Genomic DNA, 14574 nt, shown 5'->3' on the forward strand with positions numbered 1-14574 from the left:
AAAAAAAAAAAAAAAAAAGATTCAGCCATGTTTATAACAGCCGAACAAAATGTCTACCTTGCTCCGTTGTTTTGACATAGGTTCCTCTAGGTACCATTCAAAAAGCTAGTAGGCAGAAGTCTGAGAAATCCCGATGTCTGAGAAAGCCCTTTAGGGAAACTCTTTGCCTACAATGTGGTATTTGCTATTTTCAATAATTAAATTCAAAAAAATGTAGTAGAAAAAAAAAAAAAAGAATAAGTGTCCCTGGGTTAAATCATTTGGTCCCTAGTACACAAGGGCTGATAAAAATAGGACAGGTCACAGAGAAAACTATCTCAGCACACGCCTTTTCTTATTTTTAAAACTGCTTTTTTGTTGTCATTTAGGTAGAGGCCAAGACTATTTTTAACAAATATTATGATTCATAGTTACATTTAGATCCTAGAATTTTTTTTAGAGAAATTTTGGTCTCTGTAACTTAATTTAACATATGTTGATAGAGTTTTTATCATGCCCCAGGCACTGCTGAGTAAGACCAGCTTGCTCACATTCCTGAGAAGGTCACAGTCTATGTGGAAGGCAGAGATGTCAACAGACTGCTGCTGCAGTGTGCACAGCTGACATCTGTGCATCTCTCAGGCCAGGCAGTCTTTCCTCTGCATTCTAGATGAATATCCCAATTTTGCATTGAAGAGTGACCCCACCCTATGGTGAGACTATGTGTGCTTCAAGTGAGGTTAACCCTTCTCTTCCTTCCCAAGTACCCAAGATAGGTATATAACCAAATAAATAGGACTTCTGCATGCTAGAGTGATTACTGATTGATAAAGTCACCTGACACACAGTAGGGGCATTTGGAATTTCTGTGGTAATGCAAAGCAAGGAATATACTCTTCCCATTAAGGTTTTAACAATGAGCTTAAAGAGAGCAGGGGGGCGGGGAGGGAGGGAGGGAGAGAGGAGGGAGGGAGGGAGAGAGGGAGGGAGGGAGGGAGGGAGGGAGGCATAAACCTGGAAGCCCAGAAAATAGCCTAACTTGAAACAAGGACAACTTGTAGAAGACCTACAGGATTCCCTTTCTTAATGTCCTACAGAGTCAACTAACCTGGGTCCATGGAGGCTCACAGAGACTGAACCACCAACCAAGGAGAATGCAGGGGCTGGACCTAGGTCCCCCACACATATGTAGTAGATGTACATCTTGGTCTTCATATGGGTCCCACAACAATTGGGGTGAGGGCTTCTCTGACTCTGTTGCCTGCCATTGGATCCCCTTCTCTTACCTGGACTGCCTGATTGGACCTCAGTGGAAAAGGAGGTGCTTAGTCCTGCTGGAACTAAATGTCCCAGGGTGGGTGGGACCCAAGGGTGCCTTCCCTGAAAAGAAGAGGGGTTAATGGGGGAAAAATAATGATCTCTAAATAGATTTACTTTTTAGAAAGTAACAGCAACCTGGAGGTCATTGATCTTTTTAGCAATTCCACATGAAGGCACTTGGCAATGGGAGGAGAAGGGGGAGGGGGCTGTGATTAGGATGTAATGTGAAAAAATCCTAAATTATGGGTTGGGGGAAAAACTCAAGAGGAGATCATCTTGGATGAAAGGAAGCCCTAAATCCAGTGATGATTGTCCTTATAAGAGACAAGAAAAGAGACAGTACCGAAACAGAGAGGAAGGCAATGTGTCAATGGAGACAGAGATTGAGCTGGGTAGCTACAAGCCAAGAACTGCTGGCAATCATCAAGAACTAAGACAGGATCCGGGAACATGTTCTCCCTCAGCACCTTCACAAAACAGTCCTGCCAATATCTTGACATTGGACTTTTGATTTCACAAAGTAGTAGAATAAATCTCTGTTTTAAGCCACCCGCCTTGCAATGACATACTAAGCTAACTCTAAGTAACTAACTTCAGTGGTGGTACGAAAGCCTACAGCTACTGATAGTCATCCTTCTTAGCACATGATTTCTAAAAAGGAAGAAAGCCAATGCACTGGAAAACAGAACGAAGCTGTAGCCAGACACAGTTCTGTAAACTTGGTCTTAAAATGTAAAACTCCCTAAACCCAACTAAAGTCAATGTAGCCTCTAGGTTTCCTTTGATTCCTAAAGTCTGTCTCCTCACTGCTGAAGTATGAGTCTTGACTGAGTAAAATGTTCCCTTTCCTAACATATCCATTGAGTACTAAAACCACTACTTCAGGGAATTCCCAGAATGTTGCACAGAAAGCTATTGCTTATGCTCAGGACTAAGGCATGAAATTCACTCTAAGAAAGCACTGTGTATGTCTTCTTTCCAACAGGTGGACAGAATTCATACAGAAAACAAGAAAATGTTCAAGCTTAGGTGACAGGAAAAGAGAAATGAAGTTGTGTGCAAATCTGTGCCCTGCAGCAAGCTCAGGAAGCAAGAATGGCAGCCATGCATGTACAAACATAAGCAGACAACCTCAAAAGAGAAACAAGCAAGAGGAAGTAAAAAGAAAATGTGCACATTGGAGCCAATGAACACTGGATATGCATTCAACACTACCCCTTACTAACTAGGCAGTTCTGGGCTATAGATATTATTGAAGGTTTGGTTTTATTGTCTGTGAAAGAGTGAAAATAGCTGCCTAGTGGCACAAAACTATATTAGAAGGCATATGTCAAGTAGCATTTGTACATCAGTTCCCTCCCATTCCTTAATATCTCAAGAGAAGTCTATATTTTGACACAAAAGCATTAAAAAGAGAGTCCTCAGAGGGCCTTGATCTTCTACTTGGGCTTTGGGAGTTAGATAAAGTAAATAGGCTATATTCAATAGAATATGGTTCATATTACAACTTACAAATTAAAGGTAATTATGTTGAATTATAATTTTGTGTACTCTAAATGGAAGATATAGTAAGTCTAATGTCTAGACATAAGAATGTAAGATGACCATTCCCATGACCTTTGACTCTGTGGACACAGGAGTGATACCATACCACATTTGTATTAAGAAAGCACAGAAGTGTCCAGAAAACTGCATCATGATTAATGAGCTTTAAAACAAATCAGTAACACGTGAAGCAAGAAAAAGAAACAAGAAATATGAGTTAAGAGGAAAATATTTAAAACTGTTAATAGCACTCTAAATTCTAGGTCCTTCCACCACTAAGGGAAAAGAGAAATAAAGATCTCAAAATAGATTTACTTTTTAGAAAGTAACAACAACCTGGAGGCCATTATCCTTTTGAGCAATTCCACATGAAAGCACTCAGTTAGTGTGAGATTTTTCCAGGAAATAATTCACCTGATGTCATCAGTCATCACTGGCCATGCTGGACACCACCATCCCAATCTAAGAGCTGTAGATACACTCTGATGTTGGCTGAGGTGTCCTACCTGAGTTTTATTTCAAGGTCATAGACCTTTACAGAATCAAAGTTCTCAGTATCCGAGACCTGGGATCTCTACTTCTGCTATTCACAACTTCTGCTTTTTTTTCCTCAATGCCCACTCTGACTCAAGCCAACCCCAGACATTGCACTGGAACTCAGCAATGCATCTAACTCATCCTCTGCTTCATTTGTTCCTGGAACCCAATCTCTACACATTATCTTAAGGCCTAAAGATATTCCCTTTCCTAATATATCCAATGAGTGCTAAAACCACAGAGACCAACTCAGTCAGAGCTACTTCAGTTGAATCCCAGAATGTTGCATAGCTTTATCAAGACCACCTGAAAGGCTCCCCAGTGTGTTAGACTGACACTCACACGCCCCCTTCATGGCCTGCTTAGCTGGGATCAATTAAGTCCTTGTCTACCCATCCCATGGGTAGACACTTCTCTTCTACTTCTGACAATTGTAGCTACCAGCTTCCTAGCTATTTCTCAAACAAACCTTAACCAGGCATTTGTTTCTTTCTTGCTATAGCACGGTCTGTAATCAGTATTTTGTTTCCTTTATGTCTTTTAAAGTTAGTTTCCTTGCCAGAATCTAAGACCAGTGAGGCTAAAAGCTCACCTATGAATTTCCAGCATATGGCACAAGCATGGAACTTCATATAAGAACCAAGCACATATCGAGGGAATGGTGAACAAGCAGGACTCCAGAACACAGACTAGAACTCTAAACATGAGAAGCACCAGGAGCCCTGGGCCTGGGTGGAACTGTGCAATCAAGAATCACATGACACATTTCTACTCCTGGGAACAGAAAAGCTGTTGAGAGAGGAGCAATACATTCAGCAAATTCATCTACTTCCTAAATTTTGCATCCAATACTATTTGTCAAATGCAGCAAAGCTCTAGTCCTTAACTTAGAGTTTCCCACTGGAACTGTACATTCTCCATCTGGTGTTTGTTCTCAGGATCAAGTGTGACAATCTGGGCCTGGACTTAACTTTCATCTGCTTAAGCTGATGCTTCTGTTTCCCAACCTAAACCTGTTTCTGAACCTTGGTTTTCTGGATCTCCTTTCTTCCTATGTATCTTCCTTTAGCAGACACAGTCATGGCCCCATATCCCATATTTCTCAAGTAACACCAGGCAAATTTTGGTGCTGAACTCAGGGTCAGAGTCCTACTTCTGCTACAGAATTCTTAATCTGGACTCATCAGCTGTTCATCTACCTTTCCCCAAGTCATCCGCTTCCTGGTGGCCTATCTTCAGGTCACACTCATCTGTCTGGCATCCATTTTGTCACATATTCAGAAGCATCCTTCCAGATCTCAGGACTGAGCAAAGATAAACAAAATGTGTGTTCCACTTTTGTAGAAAGAAAGAGAATTGAAAGAGGAAATAGTAAACTGTCTGCATGGAACCACAAAGGTGCTTATAAAAAGATAAAGAGAGGAAGGGATATGTTCTAGTGGAGGTGTGGTGAGGTATGGGGGAGGGGTGCCTTAGTGGGCCCATGCTGAGGAATCCCTTCCCCATGAGGGACTACCCACACAATAGTATAGTATAGAATGGAGTTTACTCAGGGCATGGGGAGGGGAGTTAAAAGGGTGATAGAAGCAGAGAAAGCAGAGAGAGAGAAGAGAAGAGAAGAGAAGAGAAGAGAGGAGAAGAGAAGAGAAGAGAAGAGAAGAGAAGAGAAGAGAAGAGAAGAGAAGAGAAGAGAAGAGAAGAGAGAAGGGAAGGGGAGGGGAGGGAAGGGAAGGGAAGGGAAGGGAAGGGAAGGGAAGGGAAGTAGAGGAGTGGAGGTAGAGGCTGGCCATGAGCAGGTAGAGAGAGGGGGAAGGGATAAGAGGGCAGAGCAAGGAAGGCAAGGGCAAAAGAGGAGCAAGAGGAAGAGGGAGAGGAGGGAGCAAGCAGCCCCTTTTATAGTGAGTCACGCATACCTGCCTGTTGCCAGGCAACTGTGGGGCAGAGCTTAGACAGAATGCTAACATTCACGATGTTGAACTTCTCATGTTCCATATGATCTGGGCAGGGTTCTCTTCTCAGAAGACCCTAAACTCTGCTTAACTACAAACCTGCAAAAAGAGTAAGTAGAATGTACCACCTTTGTTTACCCTTGAAAATCAACTGCTCGATCACAGCAAGCACCTGTCCTGGCAGATCCCACTGGAGATGCTACAACTTCCCTTCAGCCACTCTATTAAGGATTTGCTTATTCCTCCCTACCTTGGAAAAGAAAAAGTTATTTCTCATTGGCTTTATGATAGATATCAATGTCTGAAATTGATTCATCCTCTCTACTGTGATATTTCTTCTACACAAAACATACATGTTTTATCTAAACCTGGGCTAACTTTTATTTGGTAGACTATCTAGAAGAGACTCTGGGAAGATAGTTAAGTTTGGGAAGTTGGTTTGTTATAAATACAAGAACCTGAATTCAAGGTTAAGAATTCATGTTAAGAAAAAATAATAAATATAAAATGTGCTCATGTGCACTTGTAATCTCAGCTTTAAGGAAGTAGAGGAACTAGAGCCAAATGATTCCTGAGCATCTCTGACCAGCCATCCTAACTTATTCAGTGAGCTCCAGACTAGAAAGAAAGCCTGTTTCAAAAAGTTCAGTGGTACCTGAGAAATGATACCCAAGAGTATCCTTTGTCCTTTGACCTTCACTTGCATAAACACAGGCACATGCAAACTAACATACACATGCACCTATACACAACACACACACACACACACACACACACACACACACACACATACACCCCTAAAAGATACCAGCAATATAGCTGGAAGGAGAAGGGAATAAAGTTTAATAAAGGCTTCCAGGAAGTAACCAAGAATGGATGGACAACAGGATGCTAATAGGCCAAAGTGGGGCAGAAAGGTAAGGAGTGTGAATCTCATGCCATGCTGCTATAGGCTGAGGACATCACCAGAACCATGACCTCTGATCTGCACGTCCATGTTTGAGTGGAATTCTGTACCTTTGTTACACATGGCATTCTTCACATCTGTCACTCCTCCCGCTCCTTGCCTGCTCCAGACCTAACCTTCTACATGCTGCTTCTCTCAGATGTGTGGTTTTCACCACCACTAGTCAGGCACATACACCCTAAAAACCTTCAGTATCTCTAGGACACCCAAGGTATCCAGCTATATATATGATAAAGACAAAGCCACTCTCAGTTCTTCCATTACTCAGTCACATCTCATTCTGGCTTAGACTATCTCATGTTCCAGAAAGATTTAAAAAGATTACATGTTCTATAAGAAATTTGACTAAGAATCCCACTAGGTCAGCATTCTGATCTGTTTCATTTGCACTACATTCCTACCATCTAGAACCATTCCCCAAAACATAGTTGGTACTCAAATATTTGTTGGGAAGCCATGTCACATCACTCCCATAAGCATTTCCACTTGGCACAGGGTTTCCATGGGCAATAACACCAAAGACCAATTTCACTGAGAACACAGAAATTTCTCTCCATGATATCCAGTACAAAAGAGTGGCCATGAACTCTGAGCATCCTTCTTTCCCTTAATAGTCTATTGCATGAGTGCCAGCCATGATATATGCTTCAAATGTGACTACAGAGTCCCGTGGCTATGCATACCACTGCCTGGGAAGTGGGTATGACCTGCTGTAAGAGGCATTTTCTTCCCTCACCATTACAACTGCCAGAAGACATGTTTAAATCGTTAGTTGAAATTCTTTTCCTGACCAAACCTCTTCCCAGAGCTGTTAAACAAGAAACCAAATATGCTGACTTCAGGTTCCCTTTCTTGTCTTCCCGTGTTCCCCTTGTGCAGCCCCCAGTGAGTCATGAAATAGCTTTGGTTAGGCAGTAATGAGAGCAGCAAGAACAAGAGACCATAGTCTATCAGACATGCAAATGGCGAGGAAGAGAGTCCGCACAACACAGTCCTGTCTACGGACATAACCCTTGGAATAATTGGCACCTATTTCATTCAACTGTTCACCTTACAAGCTTTTTGGTTTTATTATTCTTGAGCCATTTGCTTTTAAGGAAACTATAATTGTTGCTTAGTTGAGAAGTTATGAAGTAAACTGGGAAAACACACTTCTAATTCTCAGGCCAACTCTTTTAAGGTCCATAAAAGTGATGCAAATGGAGTCTGATGTTGCTTCATTTCTGCAGAAGGATGTTTATATGATGTGCCTCTATCAACACTGTAAAGCATAGACTGCACCTTAAAGCTCTGAGCTACTGCCTGCATTCCCCAAGCACAATGCCTTTAACACAGAAGTGCCTTCAGAAAGGAATTAAAAGAATGTGATTTCTTTGGGGCTAAGCACATAGGAAAGCACAATTCTTGTCGTGACTTGGGCATTTGGTTCTAAGGTGTGTGGAGACAGATTGGCAAGGAGAAGGGGGTAGGGAATATTTAATCTGACTAAAAAGACTGGCCTCTCAGAGGAGCACAGGGGAAGAGAAACCCAGGCAGGGAATAAATACAAATATGGGCTCAGTTCAAATAAAGGACTCCACCAATCAGAGTTCAATCAGTAACTATATTTGGTGTCATTGATTAAATTGTGCTTTCCTCCCCCCACCCAGAAAAAAAAAACTTTTAAGGCATAGTATCTCTGAATGTGACTGTACTTGTAAAAGAGCCATTGTAGATTTAATCAATCAAATTAAAATGAAGTTATTCTGAAGTAAGATGGGTCCCTCATCCAATATCACACAGATCACAGTGACACTGTAGATGTGCAAGAAATGGCAGATAGGCATTAGTATTCAACTAAAAGAGAAGTATGGAAGGGCAGAGGGTTGGGTCTTGCTAGTACTTTGTTTCATCTGGAGCATCCAGGCTCTTAGGGCCCCTAAACAATGGAATGGTTTTCTTTGGGCATACCCGATTTATGGTAGTTTGTTACAGTATCCTGAAGTACCTAATACAATTGGCAATGGTAGTTAGGTAAGAGGGAAAAGTAATTTCAGAGACCATATTTCAAATATGACAGAACCTGACCTTTTCTAAGTATTTAGAAAGGAATATCTGAAAGAGAGAACTAAAGCCTGAAGGTGAATTCTCTTATTCTATAGAATTCATGTCTATTCATTCCTGGTACCCTAAGAATATGGTGCTGACAGGACAATAAGTTAAGCAGGATCAGAATCCTTGCAGTAGAGGTCAGGAACAGGTCCTGCCTGATGGTATCATGTCATTAGACCTCATCCACTGGGTGAGAGTACAGACAGAAGAGCAGATGCTGCCACCCAGGTGAAACCTGGCAGAGAATAATTGTTACTTTGCCATCCAAGCCTAGGAAATCAGAGTGTAGGAACAGATCCATAAGTCAAGGGTAGGACACTGTATGGTTACAGTAACAGAAGGGCCCAGGGCTCACTCCTGATGAAAGGTTGCAAACTGACAATTTAAGGGTTGAGGTTGAATTTAAACCGTTGTCCCTGGCTTCCTCTCAGACTGACCAAAGCTGAAAGTGCTGCTAAGGGCATTGGTGATGCGAGGGTAGATGTGCACATAAGAACAAGTCAAACACAGATGGCCTAGGAAACGATACCTCAAATAGATAAGCACACAAGATGCTATTGTCTGACCCTGTTTGTATTTTAGACCTATTAAACACTCCACGTGTATGTGCTTGGCGTATACAAAGTTGGCATGGCCTGCAGTCCATTTTGCTCTGAAGCATTATCCCAGAAAAGTTCTTTCTTCTGAAGTTATCTAAAGTCATTCCCATGATACACTGCACTCACCCTTTGAGCGTGGGACTTACCAACCACTTCTCCGAAGCCTCCTTCCAAGTCATTTTGTTATGTGGACTGAAATATGCCTTCTAGCAGGCCTGTTGTTCTTGGATGTGGCTTCTGGCCTCCACCCTCCACCCTTCATCCTTCACCATCTACACCCTCCTCCAAGGCAATGTTCATAATCTGCATTTTTGTTTGTTTCCTTGCTTGCTTGCTTCCTTGTATGTCTGTGTTCTCTGACTTACAACAACAATGACCTGATAGAAAACAGTGTGATTCATCTCTTTGTCCTTACAACTGACAAAAAATATAGCCTAATATATGGTGGGCTTACTAGAGATGCTGGCAGACACTTAATATTCAGAAGGGTAAAAAAGAAAGATGAGCATGCAGATTTAGTGTGCCAATGATGACATAATTAATTCATGCATTCAACTATATGCTAGCTCTATCTTAGGTAATATATTTATCATGCTAAGGAAAAAATAACAATAAGTCAGTACTAGAAACACTGCCTCATGCACACTGAGCAAAACTGTAAACAGACTCAGAAATAAGTCCGCTGCCAAGGCACAGGATTCTAACATCATTCTATGTTAGAATTCTAACATATTCTTACACAGGGCAAACTGAGGCCTTGTGATATGGCATATGGCTTGTGATCTAAAACTCAGAAGACTGGGTCAGGAAGTCTGTGGGTTTGAATCCTGTCTAAAGTATATATAAAGTTCCTGTCTCAATAAAAAATAATAATAATAAACACTTGTTCACTACCTGCCTTCATACTTTCAAATGATCTTATTCAATTCTCAGACAGCAGTCATTCTCAGTCTATAGATAAGGCAATTAGACCACAACATAGTGAAGTTATCAAAGGTCCTATTGATAGATTGGAAACTCAAGTTTAGCCAGCAGAAGCTCTGAACCACTGCCCAGCACTACCTGGCTTGTCGATGAGAGTCAGGATGAACCCAGGCTTTAGTATTTTGGGGCACAAAGAAAAAAGTGACTGGATGGTACAGAAGCCCTTCAAGTTTCTCTTATTGTTAGACAAAAGCTAGTAAAATGCAGAAGCCATTATTGGAGCTAACCTTTGCCTTTCAATTCCCAACCTCTGGGATCACATGAAGAGTCTACGTATCTGGTGACAATGGTCATTAAACAGAAACTCATAAAACATGTGTTGTGGGGCAGGCAGCCTGCTGGATACTGGGTGGTCTTCCACTGATGAAAACACTCTTGGGTGAAGAAAACACACAGACAAATCAGCATTCTAATCCAAGTGGCTAGCAGTAGCTCATGGTGACGCCCAGGAACAGCACAGGAGCAATGTACCTTAAACTTGTAGCGAGTTTTAGAACATCTCACGTGGCAACAGAGTTGACCAAAGAAAAGACAATTATCAGATGGCGTAATAAGCAACACTGAATATCTAAGGCTGTTGACAATCAAACCAGGGGCAGAATATTTGCTGAGATAGCCTGAAAAATTGAGGAAGAGAGAGGAGGGAGCCCATGGCCAGGAGTACCCAGAACCCTCCTCCCTGCTCTTTCAAGCAAAACTGCTAAGTGCAGTTAGTTTGGAGATAATTAGCAAGTCAAGAACAGCTCTCTCTACCCAAGTCCTGCATCCAGACCATGGCACCTGGCATCCTTCTGCTCGTCCACAGCTTTGTTCTGCCTTGGGGAAGGCATTGAGTCTTCTCTCCATTCCTCTCATGAGCAATACCAAATAATAAACACCACTTTTACAAATATGGTCATAATGTTTGCACCACTTGATGCTGACTCCTTACAAACAAACCAATCCTTGCGAAAGGCCTTTAGTGTTCTCATAATTAGAGAAAGGGGATTTACGAGAGGTCTTCTGCTCTGAGATGGAATCCACTGCACCCAACAGCCATGGTTTACTGAAAACTTAACTACAGCATTTGAATTACAAGTCGTAAAGCATTTGTTTGAATGCTGTCTGCCAGTTCACTTTCTTAACAGCTGTTGTTGATACTTGGCAGTTACTACGCCCTAAATATTAGGAAAGGCCAGAGAGAAGAACAGCTTTGAAATGACACTCTATTTGATCAGGTTCTGCAGTAATTGTTGAAATCATATACACTTTCTTTGGGTCCCACTAGAGCCTCAGCAATATTGCTGCACCTGCAGTTCCAATTTTCGATCTCCTCAGCCCTCCTTTGAAGTTATTTTTGCCAATTACCTGGTGTTAATATTAATTAAATGTGATTTGCAACTTGAAATGCAGTGTTATCAATGGAACTCAGCTGTATGAATATAAAGTAAAATTTTCAATTGAACTAAACTGTTTCCTTTCATTCATAGTATTTTAGAACATTAATACTTTTGTCAAATTGATTTTTGCCTGCTGGAAGTCATTTTTCCAAAGCAATGAACATCTGAGGGGGGAAAGTGTTATTTATGTGTGCTTTTCTTTCCATCATTGAAAAGACTTTATTTTAATCTTAAAACTAAATCCATTTTCGTTAATAGAAATTCGGTTCTTGTTTATAACCTAAAGGGGGAAGTTCTTTCTTCTAAAATAATACACTACATAAAAAAATATGATCAGTGGGCATTTGTCAATTTTATAGTAGGAATGAAATGTTCCATTAATGCTAGATCCTCAACAAAACAAAATCATCTGAATCACACCTCAAATTTGGGGAGGGGGGCGAGTATCATTTCACATACTAAAATTAATTAATTAAAATGGTGTATCCCATTATTTAAATACAAGTAGTCAACTCTCTTCACAGTCTTTTCTAACACTGAGATTTTAAGATTCTGAACACATGTCAAGTAATAGAAATGTCCAACATCAGTAAATTAGAAGAAAAGTCACATACAGTAGAAGATCTGACAGATTTAGGTCTATCCTGCCCCTTGTAATATTTGCAGCGATTGCTTGAAAGCTTGTCATCTTCAATAAGCCATTCATAAACATGATTACTGATTAAAGGAGGTGTGTCTCCTTACTGTGCAAATCTGCAGTGAAAAGATATCCTCCTTTCACAAATTCCTTTTATCTTCAAAGATAAAGCCTTGGCTTCCTTGCCCTTTATAATGATAGAAGGAGCATTAACATTTATTATCCCATCTTCCTTTAAAACTAGAATAATAAGGTAAGACAAGGACAGGAAAGAAACCGTCTAAAGACTCAAGGAAGTCATTTATTGAGTCAGGAGCTACAAGGCCCCCAACTTGTGATAGAAAAGCATGAACAAATATCATCAACCCCTTTATTACAGTATCTGTGAAACCTTATATTGAATAATTAAAACAAGACAAATAGAGGAGTGTGGTTCTAACCATTCAGGGTGTGTAACATGGATGATGAATAAGTTGTAACCCAGGAACTACTAAGCTATTCCTTTTCTTCAAGCTAAAGGAGACTAGGCGGGGGCAGGGGAATAGAAATAAATTAGGCTAGAAGACACACTATGGGTGTTTATAATTTTCTAGGTGTTATTTTTAAAAGTGTTTTTGAAACTACAGAAAGTAAAATAGTTCAACAGCCAGTGTACAGTTATGTTCGTTGTCCCTGCCAATCCTGCGGGAAACTGTTGACAACATGAGCCAGGGAAATTGAGACGCTGGGATCACACATACACCTAGAACCCTACACTGTATACTAAGCCATTCTATCCTTGTAATCAAGACCAGAACGGTAGGATTGCATAAAATGCCAAGGAATTTCTGGTCAGTGTATTATAGGAATCTCTATTAATTAATTCTGTCCCCATCCTTATTTGTCAACCTGACCTTCTGGCTTCTCTGACTCCTCTCTCTGGCCACTATCCCCTCTGAAGCTGTCACAATTATATTCTGTAATGCATTGAACCATGCGTACAGAGATGTGCTAAGGTCTTTCCCCCTGTAACTCAAATTGTGACCATTTGGAAATAGAGACAATTCACACATTATTCATGCTGAGATCCTACTAGAGTAAGGTGCATCTATCTAATATGGCTGCATCTTTTTAACAACAGAGCACAAGGAACTACCACAACATAGTAAGTGACTATGAGACTTTAGACGCAGTCACTAAAGTGATGTGTCTATAGTCTAAAGAAGACCAAAGACTGCTGGCACAGCTCAGGAGCTCCAAGGGAAGTGTAGATTCTTCTCTGATTTCTCAGAAGTACCACACCCCTGAAGCACATTGGTTTCAGATTTTTGCTATCAGACATGAGAAGCAATGAGCACCAACTTAAATTACCCAGACTGTTTTTTGTTCTGGCACCTTTGCAAAGACAAATCATCTCTCTATATCACACAGTGTGGGTCTATGTAACTGTGCATACACTTTTGGCTATGCTCAGTGGAAAAGTCCCTGTTCTCTTATTAAAAACTATTCAGAGTCCTTGAATGAAAAAATGCCCAAAGAAAATGAATGAACATTTTCTATAATGAAAACTTTCTTCAAAAGTGACTAAGAACCACCTATGGCCAATAACCCACCAAAAAGAGAGAATACTGTCTCTCTGATCTTTGCTTCCCATTACTGTATGAAGCCATAATTCTCATGAAATTTCTGCCAAGGAGTCTGTCTATACATGACTTCCTTTGTTTCTCACTCTCTCCATGCTCGGCCTCAGCATCCACCATTCCCCTCCTTAACTCGGATTTTTGTAAGATGGTGTTGAGAGTTCCTGCTTAGCTAGACCAATGCTCCTGTTGCTCTTCTCCACAAAGGTGTTGCTGACAAAACTCAAGCTCCCGCTCCACATGTCTCCCCACTACTCTTCAGTGACTGCACTTGCCGTCTCTGAACTGCCCAGCTACAGAGTTTCATGGTCAGCTATAACTTTTCTTCTGGCCTTCGAGATCTACATTTAATCAGTTACTGAGTTCCATAAACTTGATCTCAGAAATGTCTCTCATGTCTGTCTACTTTTCTATTCCGACTGCCACACCCCATATTAAACCAAGACAGATACTGCAGAGGCCCCTTATGTAGTCTTCCACCCTCTACTTATATATTCAACCTGATGGATTTCCTCAGCCCTCAAAAGTTTTGGCAATTATTTAGAACATCAAGGATAAAATAAATACCTTAGAGTACTCAAATGTATACCAATATCTAACTTTCTATTTTATTTGGCATATTTCACTGTGTACTATACTCTGGTCAAATTGTGTTTTCTGTGGGCTTGTTATTGTTATTTATTTGATAGTTTCTACAAGATATGGCTAGACTGACACTAAGACAGCTAGGATATCAAATATTTACTCTATCAAATGCCTCCTATATCTCCTCCACAGGGATATTGCCTAGAGATGAGTGATCGTCAATGTCTGTTCTTGACCACCATTAATGCATAATCTACATTCTCCCAGATTCCCAGGAATTACTTCTAGAAACTCAGATTCTGTTAAAATGCAAAATTCTCTAATTAAACTGGACATGCAATGTATCACTAAATGGATTTTCTTTTTTTTTTTTTTTTTTTTTT

At 40.7% G+C, this 14574-nt stretch overlaps 1 protein-coding gene and 1 long non-coding RNA gene across 12 annotated transcripts in view; one reads left to right on the forward strand and one right to left on the reverse strand.

The window, feature by feature from the left end:
* Positions 1-14574, reverse strand: part of Grm8 (glutamate metabotropic receptor 8) — an 804058-nt gene that overhangs the window by 639053 nt on the left and 150431 nt on the right. For 2 of the 11 annotated variants that reach the window (XM_031381318.1, XM_031381314.1), the window contains exons 1-3: positions 4581-4989; positions 1435-1475; positions 1266-1359 (exon numbers count right to left, since the gene is read on the reverse strand). The exons of 5 other annotated variants lie outside the window; for them this stretch is intronic. The gene's annotated coding sequence lies outside the window, so the exon portion shown is untranslated. Of the gene's footprint in view, positions 1-1265; positions 1360-1434; positions 1476-4580; positions 4990-5294; positions 5317-14574 lie in introns of those variants that run through there. 4 more of the 11 variants (XM_031381316.1, XM_031381313.1, XM_031381315.1 and 1 more) reach the window with 3 other exon arrangements.
* Positions 5343-14574, forward strand: part of LOC116098646 — a 20333-nt gene continuing 11101 nt past the window's right edge. Inside the window, exon 1 of the long non-coding RNA XR_004121900.1 lies at positions 5343-5440. This is a non-coding gene — a long non-coding RNA (uncharacterized LOC116098646). The remainder of the gene's footprint in view (positions 5441-14574) is intronic.

This window comes from Mastomys coucha, unplaced genomic scaffold (assembly GCF_008632895.1).
Source record: "Mastomys coucha isolate ucsf_1 unplaced genomic scaffold, UCSF_Mcou_1 pScaffold20, whole genome shotgun sequence".
NCBI lineage: Eukaryota > Metazoa > Chordata > Mammalia > Rodentia > Muridae > Mastomys > Mastomys coucha.